Raw genomic sequence first — 15193 nt, forward strand, 5'->3', positions numbered from 1 at the left:
TTTAGATTCTGAGAAGCCTCCATACAGTACTAGCTTACATTTACACCAGTAGTGTTTGAGGGTTCCTTTTCCTCCACATGCTCCCCAACATTTGTTGTAGTTTCTGATCTTGATGGTAGCCATTCTAATAGGAGTGAGGTGGAATCTTAACATGGTTTTGATTTGCATTTCCTTTAGGGCCAGGGAGGGTGAACATTTTTTCATGTATTTTTAGCCATTTGGACATCTTTTGAAAAGGCTCTGTTCAGTTCTTTTCCCATTTCTACATTGGGTCATTGAATTTTGGGGAGTTTAGTTCTTTATGAACTCCCTGTATATTCTGGTTACCAGTCTCTTGTCTGATGTATAGCTGGCAAAAATTTTCTCCCATTCTGTTGGCAGCCTCTTCAATTTAGAAAGCATTTCTTTTGTTGTGCAGAAGCTTTTAATTTCACGTAGTCCCACTTGATAATCCTTTCTCTTAGTTGCTGAGTCACTTGTGTTCTACTGAGGAAGCCCTTGCCTAGGACTATTGCTTCCATTGTACTTCTTGCTCTTTCCTGTACTAGCTTCATTGTTTCTGGTCTAATATTAAAGTCCTTAATTCATTTTGAGTTGATACTTACACAGGTGAGAGACAAGGATTTAGTTTCAGCTTTCTGAAGGCATATATCCTGTTTTCCCATCAACATTTGTTGAAGAGCCTTTTTTTTTCTCCATCTTATGTATTTTTGTGCCTTTATAAAAAATTAGGAGGGTGTAGCTATCTGAATTCATATCTAGGACTTCTATTCCACTGGACTTCATATCTGTTTCAGTGTCAGTACCATGCTGTTTTTATTGCTATGAACCTGTAGTACAGATCAAAGTAGGGTATGGTGAGACCTCCAGTATTGCTCTCTTTGGCTTTGGCTTTGTACTTTGAAATGAACTTTAGGGTTGATTTTTTAATCTCTGTGATGAATGCCTCTGGGATTTTGATGGAAATTGTGTTGAACATGTAGATTACTTTTGGTAGTTATAGCCATTTTCACTATCTTGACTCTACCAATACATGAGAATGGGAGACCTTTCCATCTTCTGTAGTCTTCTTTGATTTCTTTCTTCAGTGGTTTGCATTAATTTTTCTTACAGAGGTCATTCACATCCTTTGTTAAGTTTATTTCTAGGTGTTTGAATTTTTTTGAGGCTATTATAAATGGAATTGTTTTCCTATATTCTTTTTCAATCTGCTCATTGTTTTTGAATAGAAAGGCTACTCATTTTTGTAAATTGATTTTGAATACTGCTACTTTGTGGAAGCTGTTTATGGTGATAAGGAGGTTATAGGAGGAGTTTTTCAGGGCTTTAGGTGTACCATCATGTCATTTTCTAATAGAGATACATGACTTTTTTACCTACTGGTGTTCCTTTCATTTCTTCTTCCTACTTTATTGTTCTGTAATTGGCTATAGGCTTCTCATATGTAGCCTTTATTATGTTGAGGTACATTCCTTCTAGTCCTAGTTTCATCAGAGCTTTAATTATGAAGAGATGTTGAGTTTAATCAAAGGCTTATTCTGCATTTATTGAGATGATCAAGTGGTTTTTGTCTTTTGTTCTGTTAATATTCTACATTACATTTAATGCTTTGCATATGTTGAACCATCCCTGAATGCCTGGGATGAAACCAACTTGGACATGGTGTATGATCTTTTGATATGCTGCTGAATTCAGTTCGCCATTATTTTGTTGAATTCAGTTTGCCATTATTTTGTTGAGGTTTTTGTATCTATGTTCATTAAAGAGATTAGCCTGTAATTCTCTCTCTCTCTCTCTCTTATTTTTTTTGTGTCCAAAAAAATTTGAGGATGAATGTAATACTGACATCTTAGAATGACTTAATCAGCATTCTTTCCCTTTCTAGTTCATGGAAAAGTTTAAGGAGTGTTGGTATTATTTCTTCTTTAAATGTATGGTAGAAATCAGTGAAGAATCCATCAGCTCTTGGACTTTTCTTTTTTGGAAGTCTCTTTATTGTTGCTTCATTTGAATTGAGTGTTAATGATCTGTTTAGGTGATTAATATCCTCTTGATTGAATTTTGAATATATATTTTTCTTTTTAGATAGTTTCAGATGTTGGTCTTAAGTTAATATATCAACACATAAAAGAATGTGATACATTATGCACATTTCTCAATACATTCGTGTTCTTCTGACTTTCTGTAGACAAAATACAAATGTTAAGGCTTCAAATTCTTATGATTTTCTTATGTCTTATTTTTCATGTAGGAATAGTTGTAAACAACATTTCTCCTTGAAATATTTTAAATGTATTAACTTGCAAAGTCTAAAAAAGTTAGTAATTTTATTTATGTTTATTTTAGCAATAAATGAAACCTTTAGTATGAAGATTTTCATGGGGAACCCACTCAACTTAATTATTTGCCTTTATGCTCCACAGCCAAATTGTTTCTAATAGTCAATGGTCTCTTAGCCAAAGAGGGTGCAATTAGAAGCAATGTATTGCATTTATTTGAAGCTGGAGATGCAATAGAAGAAAGAAAATGGAGGAGAACAACAAATAAATTAAAAGACCACCACAACTATTATTCATAAACATGTAAGGATGAATACATTTAAATCATGTCATCTTTTGGTACAGCTGTTATATCTGAGTATATTATAGTATATATCTGAGTATGTTAAGTCATGATATTCACTTGTCATTTACACATTCTATGGAGGCACTTGTAAGCAAAGCACAAAAGGGAAAATTAAGCACATTTAGTAACCATGCAATTCATCTTCTTTAATCTTATAATTTTTCACAGATAAAGTATATTTCATGGAAATAAACAGAACAGGAATAACTTTGCCAATGCATCCAGAAGTGCCAAGAGAAGAAAACTTGCCAAAAAGGAAACTACATTTTTTTGTCGAATGAATAGTTTATTATACCAGAAGACATTAATAAGAATAAATTTTCACAACATGAAGATAATCACATAGAAATAAATGAACATAGAAGATGATTTTAATGATGTAGTTAGTGCCTGAGTTCTTCAGGCTATGAAGAACATACATGGTAAGACATTTTTAAATTGGCAATAGCCATGTTTATATCTATCATTTTCTCCAAATGTTTTTGTAGGTCTTGTGGTCTTAGGTTAGAAATTGCTGAAGCTATTTTTATTAAGTTAGGTCTACTGTTCTAATACCTTTCTTGGAAAGGTCAACTATAACATGATGTTGGAAGATGTACTTTTCTGCTTGCTGATGATTACTTTCTAGTTTTTTTCCCCTTTACAGAATAATGTACCTGCTACTAATGGAGAGTGCATTAAAAGCTCTCTATTATGTGATCTCAGCTTATTTTTGCTATTGATCTCCACACACACATATTCCAGTTAAATAGATAAATTAATAGACTACACAGAAAATTTTTGGTTTTGACATTATTTATTATTTTGCTCTGTAATTAAAGTCTCCATCCTGGCAATTCTCAAAGCACTTTGTCCATCTGTCTGAAACAGGACAATTTAAATCACTATTTTGTTCTTGTAAATTGTGAGCATCCCTGATAAGCAGACTCTGTGCTATTTATCTTTGCATTTCCTTTTCTTGTTATGCAAGATGCAACTTATAAAATGTTTAAATATTATTTTTTTAATAAAATATGGATGGATGCTTCTTCCTCTAAATAAACTCCTAGAAGAGATAATATTAATAAATTTTGTTACAAGATTTGCAAAATCTGTGTTTTACTTTTCTGGGAGGTTAGAACTTAGAAACAGTAATTTTTTTAAATTTTTATTGTTTTATTATTCATATGTGCATACAATGCTTGGGTCATTTCTCCCTCCTGCCCCCATCCCCTCCCTTACCACCCACTCTGCCCCCTCCCTCTCCCCCGCACCCCCTCAATACCCAGCAGAAACTATTTTGCCCTTATCTCCAATTTTGTTGAAGAGAGAGTATAAGCAATAATAGGAAGGAACAAGGGATTTTGCTAGTTGAGATAAGGATAGCTATACAGGGAGTTGACCCACATTAATTTCCTGTGCTTGTGTGTTACATTCTAGGTTAATTCTTTTTGATCTAACCTTTTCTCTGGTTCCTGGTCCCCTTCTCCTATTGGCCTCAGTTGCTTTAAGGTATCTGCTTTAGTTTCTCTGCGTTAAGGGCAACAAATGCTAGCTAGTTTTTTAGGTGTCTTACCTATCCTCACACCTCCCTTGTGTGCTCTTGCTTTTATCATGTGCTCAAAGTCCAATCCCATTGTTAGAAACAACTATTTTTAATGTACAGTCATGAGATTTATTGGTTAATGGTTGTTTCTGCTGCTCTCTGGAAAATGTTGTATTAAATTAACCCTATTTCCTAACCCACTGTAACTGCCTGAAAGCACTCCAAACTAAAATTTAGGTCTAAATTGCACATTTTAGCCTTTAAATTTGTTGTGTGGTTTGTATTTTTCCTCACAGTAAGCTTGTTTATGTGCAGAAGAAGAGGAGGAGGAAGAGGACAAAAAGGAGGACCATTAAGGCTTATAATAAAATCCAGTAGTCCTTGTTACCATTCCTACAATTTAAGTCCTTTAAAATGTTTTAGAAAAGACCAAATTTTATTCATTTTATTTACTTTAGAATAAATGCTTTTTTAAAAAACAGCTTTCTTCTTTTATTTACACAAATACTTTGTTGAAGCAAGTCCATTGACATCTTGATGTGACAGGTAAAATCCAAAAATGTTCCAAAGATTCTCATTCCCCAGTGTGTTAGCCCTATGCATTGTAATTCCTGCCTATTGACCTGCATAGGACTTACAGTTATAATTAATTATGATTAATCAAGTAGTATTTATTATATGGCAAAGTATGAGAGAATTTTACAAATGAGGTTAAAGTTCTAAATAAGTTGACTTTGAGTTATCTACTCATAAATTGGATAATGCTGGTGACCTTGACCTAGTTAAGTGTGCTTTATAAACCATAAATGTTAATATTCAAAATAATAAGTAATAAAAATAAAAAGCTAAACAAAATTGTTTATAGTTGAGAGAAAGAGAGAGAGAAAGGGAATGAGAGAGGAGAGTACATTTGAAGTCATAATTGTGTACGTGAAGTTCACATGGCAAGAAACCTCAGGTACGTCTAGGAGATAAATGCTGAACAGTTTTGATAACCAGCAAGAAAATGGAAAATAGAGTGGAACTATAGCAATGCTTTGAATATGTCCTGAAACATCTCCTGGAAATTTAATCTCCATTGCAATGGGGATTAACAGGTGATTATAACTCTCCCAAATAAATTAATGTCATTATTTCCCCAGTAGGTTTGTTAATAAAGCAAGTTCAGTTTTCTTGGCTTTCTCTTTCTTTCTTTTCCCTTGAACCATGGATGCCATGTCAAGAAGACTCTTACATGAGCCTAGACCTTTGCTTTTGGATTCCCTATAACCAAAACTGTAAGGAATAAATTTTTGTTGTTTACAAATCCCTGGTATTGTGTTAGAAACACACACACTAAAGACTAAGGTAAAATGAGCAAATTAATTCTCTCAGCAACCTGAATGAGGCTATAAAAGCAGATTCTCCCTCAGAGTTTTAAGATGAGGAAACTTGACTTTGGCCTTTGAGACCCTGAGCAAAGGACCCAACCTGAGTATGTGGCCCATAGAAACAGTGAGTTGATTAATGGGTGTTATTTAAAGCTGCTAACTTTGTGATAAATTCTTATGTAGAAATAAGACAAAATGCAGAGGAGTTAAATGTTTGAGACCGTTGATTAAGAGGGAAAAATATTTCAGTTACACTCACTCAAGAATATATATAGTGTCTAGGTTGAAATAAAATCCTTCAAAATGTATAAAAGCTTTGTTCTATTTTCTCCTAGAATTTGATGGCTCTATTGAAGAGTTAATATCATCCAGGGTTCTAGTCTTTTTATATGTTCTAAATTTATTGTTTATGACTATCATATATTTTACAATAAACATTTTATTTCAAATCTACAGTTGAAGATAATTGCAACACATAGCATGCAGTGTATTTTATTTCCATGTTCTTTAGTTCTTTTCTAGGCATGGTGTTACTGTTGCTATGTATTCTATATCTAAACATATTTTAAAGCCCACAATATACAACTACATTTTTTGGTTTTATATTTTATTTTTTTTTTCACCTTTTGTCTTTTTAAACATTTTAATTAGCATACATTAGTTGTACGGGGATTGTTCACTGTTTACAATGTATCTTATTCAGGTTCATCAGCTATATCATACTCCCTCACCTCTCTCAACCTTAAAATAATTTTGACAGGTTTCACTGCTTTTTGTTTGTACAAGTATAGAAAGTACATCAACCATATTCACCCCCTTTCACTCTCTCCATTCACCCTTCCCCTTCCCACTAGCATCCATCTCCCAGCAGGGCATAATGTATAACAAACAGCTTAAAATCCTATTTTATGGTGGAGTGCTGGTCAGTGGCAGAAGACTTGATGCCCTGGTTTTAATTCCAAATATCTTAAAATAAAGATATTAGAAGTCACATTGACCCACATGTTTACCATTTCAAGAACTTCTAATTGCTTTGTGTAGATCCAAATTTCTGTCTGGTATTATTCTTGTTGGCCTAAAGAACTTCTTTAAATTTCATTATGCTTAGGAATTTGATTGTGTGCAGCTGAGTCAATGCTACTCTCTGATTACTAGTTTCTTCTTATTTGGGGATTTGATACTTCCTGTCTTCTCAAGGTTTTATTTGCTTTCATCTTCTGTGTGTAGAATTTCTTGTATAATGTTCTGTAAGGGTGGCTTGGTGGTCATACATTATTTTAATTTCTGTTTATCATGGAACATTTTTATTGCTCTGTCAATCTTGAATGATACTTTTGCTGATTAAAATATACCAGGGCTGAAATAATTTTCATTCAGTGTTCAAAATACCTCACTTCATGCCCTTCTTGCTTTTAAGGTTTCCATTGAGAAATCTGCTGTAATTTTGAATGGGTTTACCTTTATAAGTTATTTGCTTTTTCTCTTTTACAACCTTCAATATTCTTTCTCTGTTTCTGTGCTTGTTGTTTTAATGATAATATGCCATGGGGATTTTCTATTTTGGTCAAGTCTGTTTGCTGTTCTGGAGGCTTCCTGAACCTGAATGAATAAAACTTTCTTGAGATTTGTGAAATAACAAAGCAACTAAATGGCAGGAATCGCCACAAACCTATCAATATTAACACTGAATTTTAATGGACTCAACTCCCCCCATCAAAAGACACCATTTGGCAACGGGATTAAAAAGGAAGATCCACCAATCAGTTGTTTACAAGAGACCCATCTTATTGACAGAAATAAACACTGGCTTAGGGTGAAAAGCTGGAAGAAGATTTACCAAGCCATGGACCCCAAAAACAGGCACAAGTAGCAGTACTGATATCAGACAGAGTAGACTTGAACTTACACTGGTCAAATGACAGAAAGAAGGACACTTTGTAGTAATAAAAGGGACAGTACATCAAAAGTAAATAACAATTATCAATCTATCTGTACCCAATGTCAGTGTGCCCAATTTCATCAAACATACACTAAAGGACTATAAAAACACATATAGACTTCAACACAGTGGTTGTGGGAGACTTTAATAATCCTCTATCACCAATAGATAGGTAAACCAGATAAAAAATCATCAAAGAAATCCTAGAACTAAATGATACCATAAATCAAATGGACCTAACTGGTGTCTACGGAATGTTTCATCCAACAACAGCACAACATACATTCCTCTCCGCAGCCCATGGAACTTTCTCCAAAATAAATCACATTGTAGGACACAAAGCAAGCCTCAGCAGATATAAGAAAATAGAAGTAACCCCTTGCATTCAATCTGATCATAATACATTAAAACTAGATCTCAACAACAAAAACAACAGCAAAAAATATGCAACTAATTGGAGGTTGAATAACATATTGCTCAATGATCTGTGGGCATAGGAAAAATAAGAGAGATGATCAAAAAGTCCCTGGAAGCTAATGAAAATGAAAACACCACCTACCAAAACCTATGGACACAGCAAATGTAGTCATAAGAGGAAAGTTTATAGCCCTGAGTGTCTATGTTAAAAGGACAGAAAGATCTCAGATAAATGACTAAGACTACATCTAAAACTCCTAGAAAAACAAGAACAAGCAACACCCAAAACAAACAGAATGAGACAAATAATAAAAATAAGGGCTGAAATTAATGAAATGAAGACCAAAAAAGCCATACAAAGAATTAATGAAACAAAAAATGTTGGTTCTTTGTAAAAATAAATAAGATTGACAAACCCCTGGCAAATCTGACTAAAATGAGGAAGGAAAATACCTTACTTAGTAAAAGCAGAAATGAAAAAGGGGGTGATAACTACAAAAACCAAGTAAATCCATGGGATCATCAGAGACTACTTTCAAAATCTATATTCCAATAAATTGGAAAATCTTGAAGCAATGGGCAAATTTCTAGATACTTAAGATAATACAAAACTGAATCAAGAGTACATTAACCACCCGGACAGATCTATGACACATAATGAAATTGAAGAAGTAATAGTCTACCAAAAAAGGAAACTCCAGGATCTGATGGATTCTCAGCTGAATTCTATCAGACCTTCAAAGAAGAACTAATACCAACATTCTTTAAAATTTCCATGAAATAGAAACAGAAGTAACATTGCCTAACACATACTATGAAGCCAGGATTATACTCATCCCAAAACTGGACAAGGATACATCCAAAAAGAACTACAGGCCAATCTTCTTCATGAACATTGATGCAAAAATCCGCAATAAAATAATTGCAAACAGATTCCAACAACACATCAGAAAGATCACCGTGACCAAGTTGACTTCATCTCAGGTATGCAGGGATGGTTCAACACATGCAAATCAATAAATGTATTACAGCACATTAAGTGAAGCAAAGAAAAAACCACTTGATCATCTCAATAGATTCACAAAAAGCCTTCAATAAGATTTATCACCACTCCATGATAAAAGCTCAAAGAAAACTAGGAATAGAATGAATGTGCCCCAACATTATAAAGGCTATATATGACAAATCTGTAGCCAACATCATATTTCATGGGGAAAAACTGAAACCATTTCCCCTAAAGTCAGGAGCAAGATAAGAATGTCCACTCTTCCCACTTCTATTCAACATATTCCTGGAATTCCTAGCTAGAGCAATAATCCAAGAAGAAGAAGTAAATGGAATACAAACAAGTAAAGAAATAGTCAAAGTATCTCTATTTGCAGACAACATGATCCAATATGTCAAAGACCCAAAAATGTATAAGAATATCAATAGGAAACATTCCTAAATAACTAAAATATGAATCCACTTTATATTATATTAATTGTTCCTCTTTGTCTGTGCAGAAAAACTGAATTACATATATTTTAAGGTAGCTTTTTTCCTTTCTATATATTTGGAAGTGTCATTGAATTGTATTTTATTTGTTAGAGCTTTCCATATTTATTAGATCTCACTTTCATTCTCTTCATTATGATTCTAAATTTCCAATCACTTTGCTTTAATTCTAGCAATTCTTCCATCATTCAATTAAAGATATTTTAACATGTTATATTTCAGTGGTATTACATTAAGGCTATTTAGGTTTGTTTTAAAATAAACTTGTTCTGTGAAATGTAAAAAATTCAGCAAAATAAAATGTCACTGCAAGCTGCCTTATGCTTTTGTGGATAAAGATGATAAAATCGACTCCATGCTCTTCCCTGAGCAGGTTGACAAATCCTTGGCAAAGTTTCCATGAATCCTCAGCTTGAAATTAATAAAGCAGGAAAAGCAGGATAATGAACAATTGATTAAACAAATCAGTAAATTACATTTATATAGGTGGTTTAAAGTGGCAAAAATATAATTAAAATTTATTAAAGGAGTGATTTCCAAGCCTTTGATTATTTTTGCATCCATCTTCTTGTCAAAAATAAGTGGAGAAGTACAGTAGTTTGGAAGTAAGTGCCCCCTGATGGTCCAAGTAAAGAAGAATTTGGGAAAACATTAAGAGGTGTGGTCTAGTCGGAGGTCTTTAGGTCATTTGAGTGTGTCCTTGGCAGAGTTTGTGAGCTTATGGTAACTTCCTTCACTCTCTTTTATATCTGGCTTGAGTATAAAGGCTGACTTTCCAACAAGCATTCTCCAACATTACTGTCTAGTACCCCACTAAAAATTTAAAAGTACTGATTCCTCTCAATCAAGAACCAGAAGCTTTAAAACTGTGAGCCAAAATGAATATCTTTTTCTAACATTTTCATACATACATATATATTGTGTGGTGTAAAACTAAGTAATCATATCTATCCCCACAAGCATTTTCCATTTGTTTGTGGTGAAAGCATTCAAATTCCTTCCTTGTAGCTTTTTTTTAAAAAATAAACAGTATATTATCTTTTTTGGATTGCACATCATGCTTTGTTTTTCTCTGTATGCCTGTTTATTTCACTTAATATAATTTTCCCCAGTTCCACTCATATTCTTGGAACTTTCTTAAAACTAAAGAGACAAGAAATTAACACTGAAGATGTTCTCTAATGTTGTGGAAGTCTGCAGAAAGAAGCAGCTTTATGGACATCTAATCCTGACCTGAAAAGATTCATTTCAGATTTCTGAGCTCCAGAGCTCTTTGTTACAAAGAGAGTAAATGTGTTTTGCTTAAATCATTAATTTTGAGGTAATTTGTAAAGTTATGATAGAAATTTAATACAAAGAAGTAGATGATGTTTAAAATTTTCCTTTGATGCCTATGCAAGCTCATCTTCTTTCTCTTTATTTTCTTTTACATAATATGTCATTATCTGACCTTATATTTTGTATCTCTTTATTTATTTTCATATCTTGTTCATTGGCAGTAGAATATAATAGCAGTAAGTATATCATAGCCTGGGCTTTGTTTTATTCTCTGCTATATGCATGTGAGGCCTGGCAGGTGCATACAAAATGCTTGAATATGTTTATTTCTTAGGCCTCTTTTAAGAAGACTAATGATCACTTGCATAGAGAAAAAGTTTCTTAGAAATTTAACTTATAATGAAACTTTACATTTAAAGGTTTCTTCATGATTGACATAAATTTATCATGTAAGTTTTTGAATTAAAATTTCAAGTTCAGGAAATGAAAGATCATGTTTTGCCATCTTTGTAGTCACAAAATCTAACACAATTTTTGCATAAACAACTAACATCAACCATCTATCTCATCATTCCAATCTGTCATACACACTGCCATAAGTCTCACATGAATTTCTCATTACTCATTTTCTCATGCCAGAGTTTAGGAAAATGATTAAGATTTTCAGTTTTTCATCCAATATTTTACACTTAATGAGTAGCAATAGTGTAGCTCAGAATCATTTTCTCCTGAAATCATATTCCATAATTCCAATATGAAAAGGTTAAGAGATTAAAATGGTATTGAAGAGACTGACTTTGAGCAAAATTTAAGTTTTGGTGATTGTTTGAATATACACGAGAAGGAGTAAAGACATATTTAAATTTATCCATTAAAAATACTGTTCATTAATTGAACACTAATCATAGGCATGGAGTTAGACACAGTCTCAATTTGTAAGGCAATCCATGATTATCTATTTTGTTAGACAACCATCAGAAAAGTGCTGTGAAACAGGACAAGAGTTATGATAGCAGGAAGTGCTTGGACTCCTCTGAGCTTAGTCTTGGAGTTCCTCTAAATTAATTCTCATACAGAATGGACAGTGGTCCTTTCAAAATGTACTCATTTGTTGAAAATATTCTATACTCTTTCCTTTTACTCTTAGGAAATATATAAAATGTATCATATGATAATATTAAGGAACTTTGTTTGAGTCTCAAGCTTCGTTTCTTGAACTTTAATATGAATCTCATTTTTTTCCACCATCATATATTTGCCTTCCTAATCACATGAGGCAAACTACTCTACCAGAATGAAATTCTTTGTAAAATACCCCAGAAAAGCAATATAAGTCTCATTACTTGACAAGTATTATTTTTATGGGAAAGAAATCCTTAATTCCCAGTATCAAAAATTATTCACACTCTCACAGACTTATTAATGTTATGAAATTAACTCTCATCAATTTAATATTATTATGAAACACATAAAATTACTATCAAAATATTTGCAATATTTCTTATAAGCTTAAGTAATAAATTATTTTACTATATGAAACAGGATGGTCATGAAGTAGAAAGGTAATAGTTCTAATTAAAATATTAAGAATTAGTTGAGACAAAATGATTAGCAAAGATCACAAATAAAAGGAAAAATTATGTGAATGAAGAAAAAAATGTGAAAGAACATAGTCAAAAATAAATATAATCACATCCAAAGAGATAAATATGATAAACAAAATAGTGGCAATATATAGTCTTATAAAGTATTAGAAAATTGATAAATGTAGAAAATTAACAAAAGATACAATATAAGCCTACATTTAATTTCTAAATAAATAAAAACATTGTAGACGATGATATTATTTAGAGATTCAGTTGAGAATAACTTGCTAAGTAAAAGAAGTGGTTATATAACACAATGCCATAATTAAAACCATAAGATGTTACAGCGTGTTTTTTATGTCCAAATCATGGCTTCAGTTATTATTTGTTTATTTAACTTCTTTTTTGCATTTGTTTAGCCTTCTGAAAATATGGTGACATTTATACTTTGTAGAGTGAAAGGTTTTATGAGTTAAATTATGTCATAATTGTGAAAAGTTTAAGCTATACCTGCTTAGCATATGAAATTCTTAAACCTAAATATAATAAAGACACAGTATGTTCAGGGAAAGCTGACCTATAAGAGTGGGCATCAAATAATTTAGTAAATGAGTGAATAATAAAAATCTAAACCAGTTGAAACAACCATAAGAAAGGGACTGAGGTAAAAAGAAGAAACATAGAGATGAACTAAATCCGGCTATAATACATATATACATGGAAGTGCCACAAGACAACTCCCTTCCTTTGTAGTTCTCTTCTTTTTTTTACAAATTTTTTGTGTATTGCAGGGTGGGGGTACATTATGGCATTTACAAAAATTCTTACATTGTTTAAATATATCATACTGGGATTCACTCCCTCCCCTGGCTGTAGTTTATTCTCTCTTCCCCCCATTCACGGAATAGTTTCAAAAGGTATCATTTTTGCAATTACATACCATATTCACTCTCTTACCCTTTTCTCTGCCATCACCACGTCCCCATCCCACTGTTATGTTTTGTTTGTGTAGCTAACTTACACAAACAAAAATGTCATTTTTTTCTTTTGAAACATTAGAGAGCAGGAGAGTGGAACAGGTCCTGCCTGAAGGGGTTGATAACAGTGAGGGGGGAAGAGGTAGGGAAAGGATGTATAAAGGAAGAAATGATAACTGTTGAAACTTCCAGAATTGTAGGGAGTGGAGGATAAAGGAATATTCAAATATAGTATATTTGATACATTGTAAGAACCTTTGTAAATGCCACAATGTACTCTCACCCAACACAACAATAAAAAAATGAAGAATCTATTATCTAATTTCAAAAACACATAGTATTACTTGGGAGGCAGAGGCAAAAGAATCCCAAGTGCAATCCCAGCCCAGCCAAAGTGAGTGAGACCTCAACTCATAAGAGAGAGAGTGTGTGTATGCTGGGGACATGACTCAAGTGATGTAGTGGATGTGAGAAGCCCTGAGTTCAAGTCCCAGAACAGGAATTAAGAAAAAGAAGAAAGAAAGAAAGCCACCTCATCTCACATCTAAGGAAAAAATAACTCAGGCAGGACTTGGATTTCTCTATAACCTTAAATTGTAAATACACTATATAAAATACCTTGTAAAAATAGTATAAACTAATTTGTTAAAAATCCTACCATGTCATAATTTCCACATAAAGTGTATAGAAAAACAATTATAAGATTTTTTGAAATATTGTCTATGGGAAGCTTATGAGAATTAAATATGCTCTTTTCACATTCAGAACAGCATCACAGGCGTCAGCAAAAGAAGTGCCTTTCAAAGGACAGAAAAAAAGATTGTTGCTCCACTTGCCAAGGCACACTGTGATATGAGAGCATCCACATTAATATTCCAGCATGGGAAATACTGGAAAAAACACTAGTCATGAGGTCTCAAGGAGCCAAAATTGCATCTGATAGCCTAAAAGACTGTTTTTGCAGTAAGTCTTGCTGGTCTGAGGAATGAAAAATTTCAGAGCAATTATGGAAAACTTCACTAGATACGCTTCTCTAGGATGAATCTTAGCTTTGACAAAATGTGCTACAGGCTCAAAAAATAGTAGACAATGAGTGAATGTGATTGAAGTTCATGTTGATGGTTAGTTGATTTATCTTGTTTTGCTTTTACCAAAAAAACAAAACAATCAGATTTAGACTTTCTGATGCTCAGAATGTCAATAAAAATGTCAACTAAATCAAGAAGAGGATATTGAAAATCATGATCAAAGAGGTTCAGACAACTGTCTTGAAAGTAGTCAATGAGTTGATTGTGGACAACACTGAGAAGGCATAGTATAAACAGCTGGAAATCTAGTGATAGTCTCCACTGTCTTCTTTTTAGAAGACTGCAAAATGCTGAAGTCCATGTATGAACTGAGATAACTCAAGGAAAATCATGATGAAGCTAGCAGTTCTGGGAAATCTAGTGGGGATGATGAACCAATGAAAGCAAATCACCAAAGAATCCATTGAAACTGTATACTCTTACTGATGGCAAATAAATAGTTTCTTTGTTAAATGAACAACTAGATAAATGAGACAACCTATCCAAGTTTGAAAGACTGCAAACTGACACACAACTAACTGAAGATACATGACTGAGCCATAATAAGCCAAGTCAGACTGGAAAATCCATAGGCAACAAGTACTTCATAAGCAATAATAAAGTCTTACTTCAAAAATCAATTTTTACACTGTTGCAAAAATAAGTGAAAAATCATAGTATTTTTTTATTTTATTAAGTCAAATATTGTGAATAAATAAGGCATATATTATTTGATTTAGTTAAACTATTTCATTTTATGTTACATTTTTCATATTTAAAATCCATTCAGAAAATTCTTAGAATGGTACCATGGTTTTAAGAGAAAAGTTGTTTTAATTCTAACTATCTAAAAGAAAATATATCAATTATTAATATATGCAAAAAACAAAAGGATTGAAAATAGCTATCAAA

This window comes from Castor canadensis, chromosome 9 (assembly GCF_047511655.1).
Source record: "Castor canadensis chromosome 9, mCasCan1.hap1v2, whole genome shotgun sequence".
Classification (NCBI taxonomy): domain Eukaryota; kingdom Metazoa; phylum Chordata; class Mammalia; order Rodentia; family Castoridae; genus Castor; species Castor canadensis.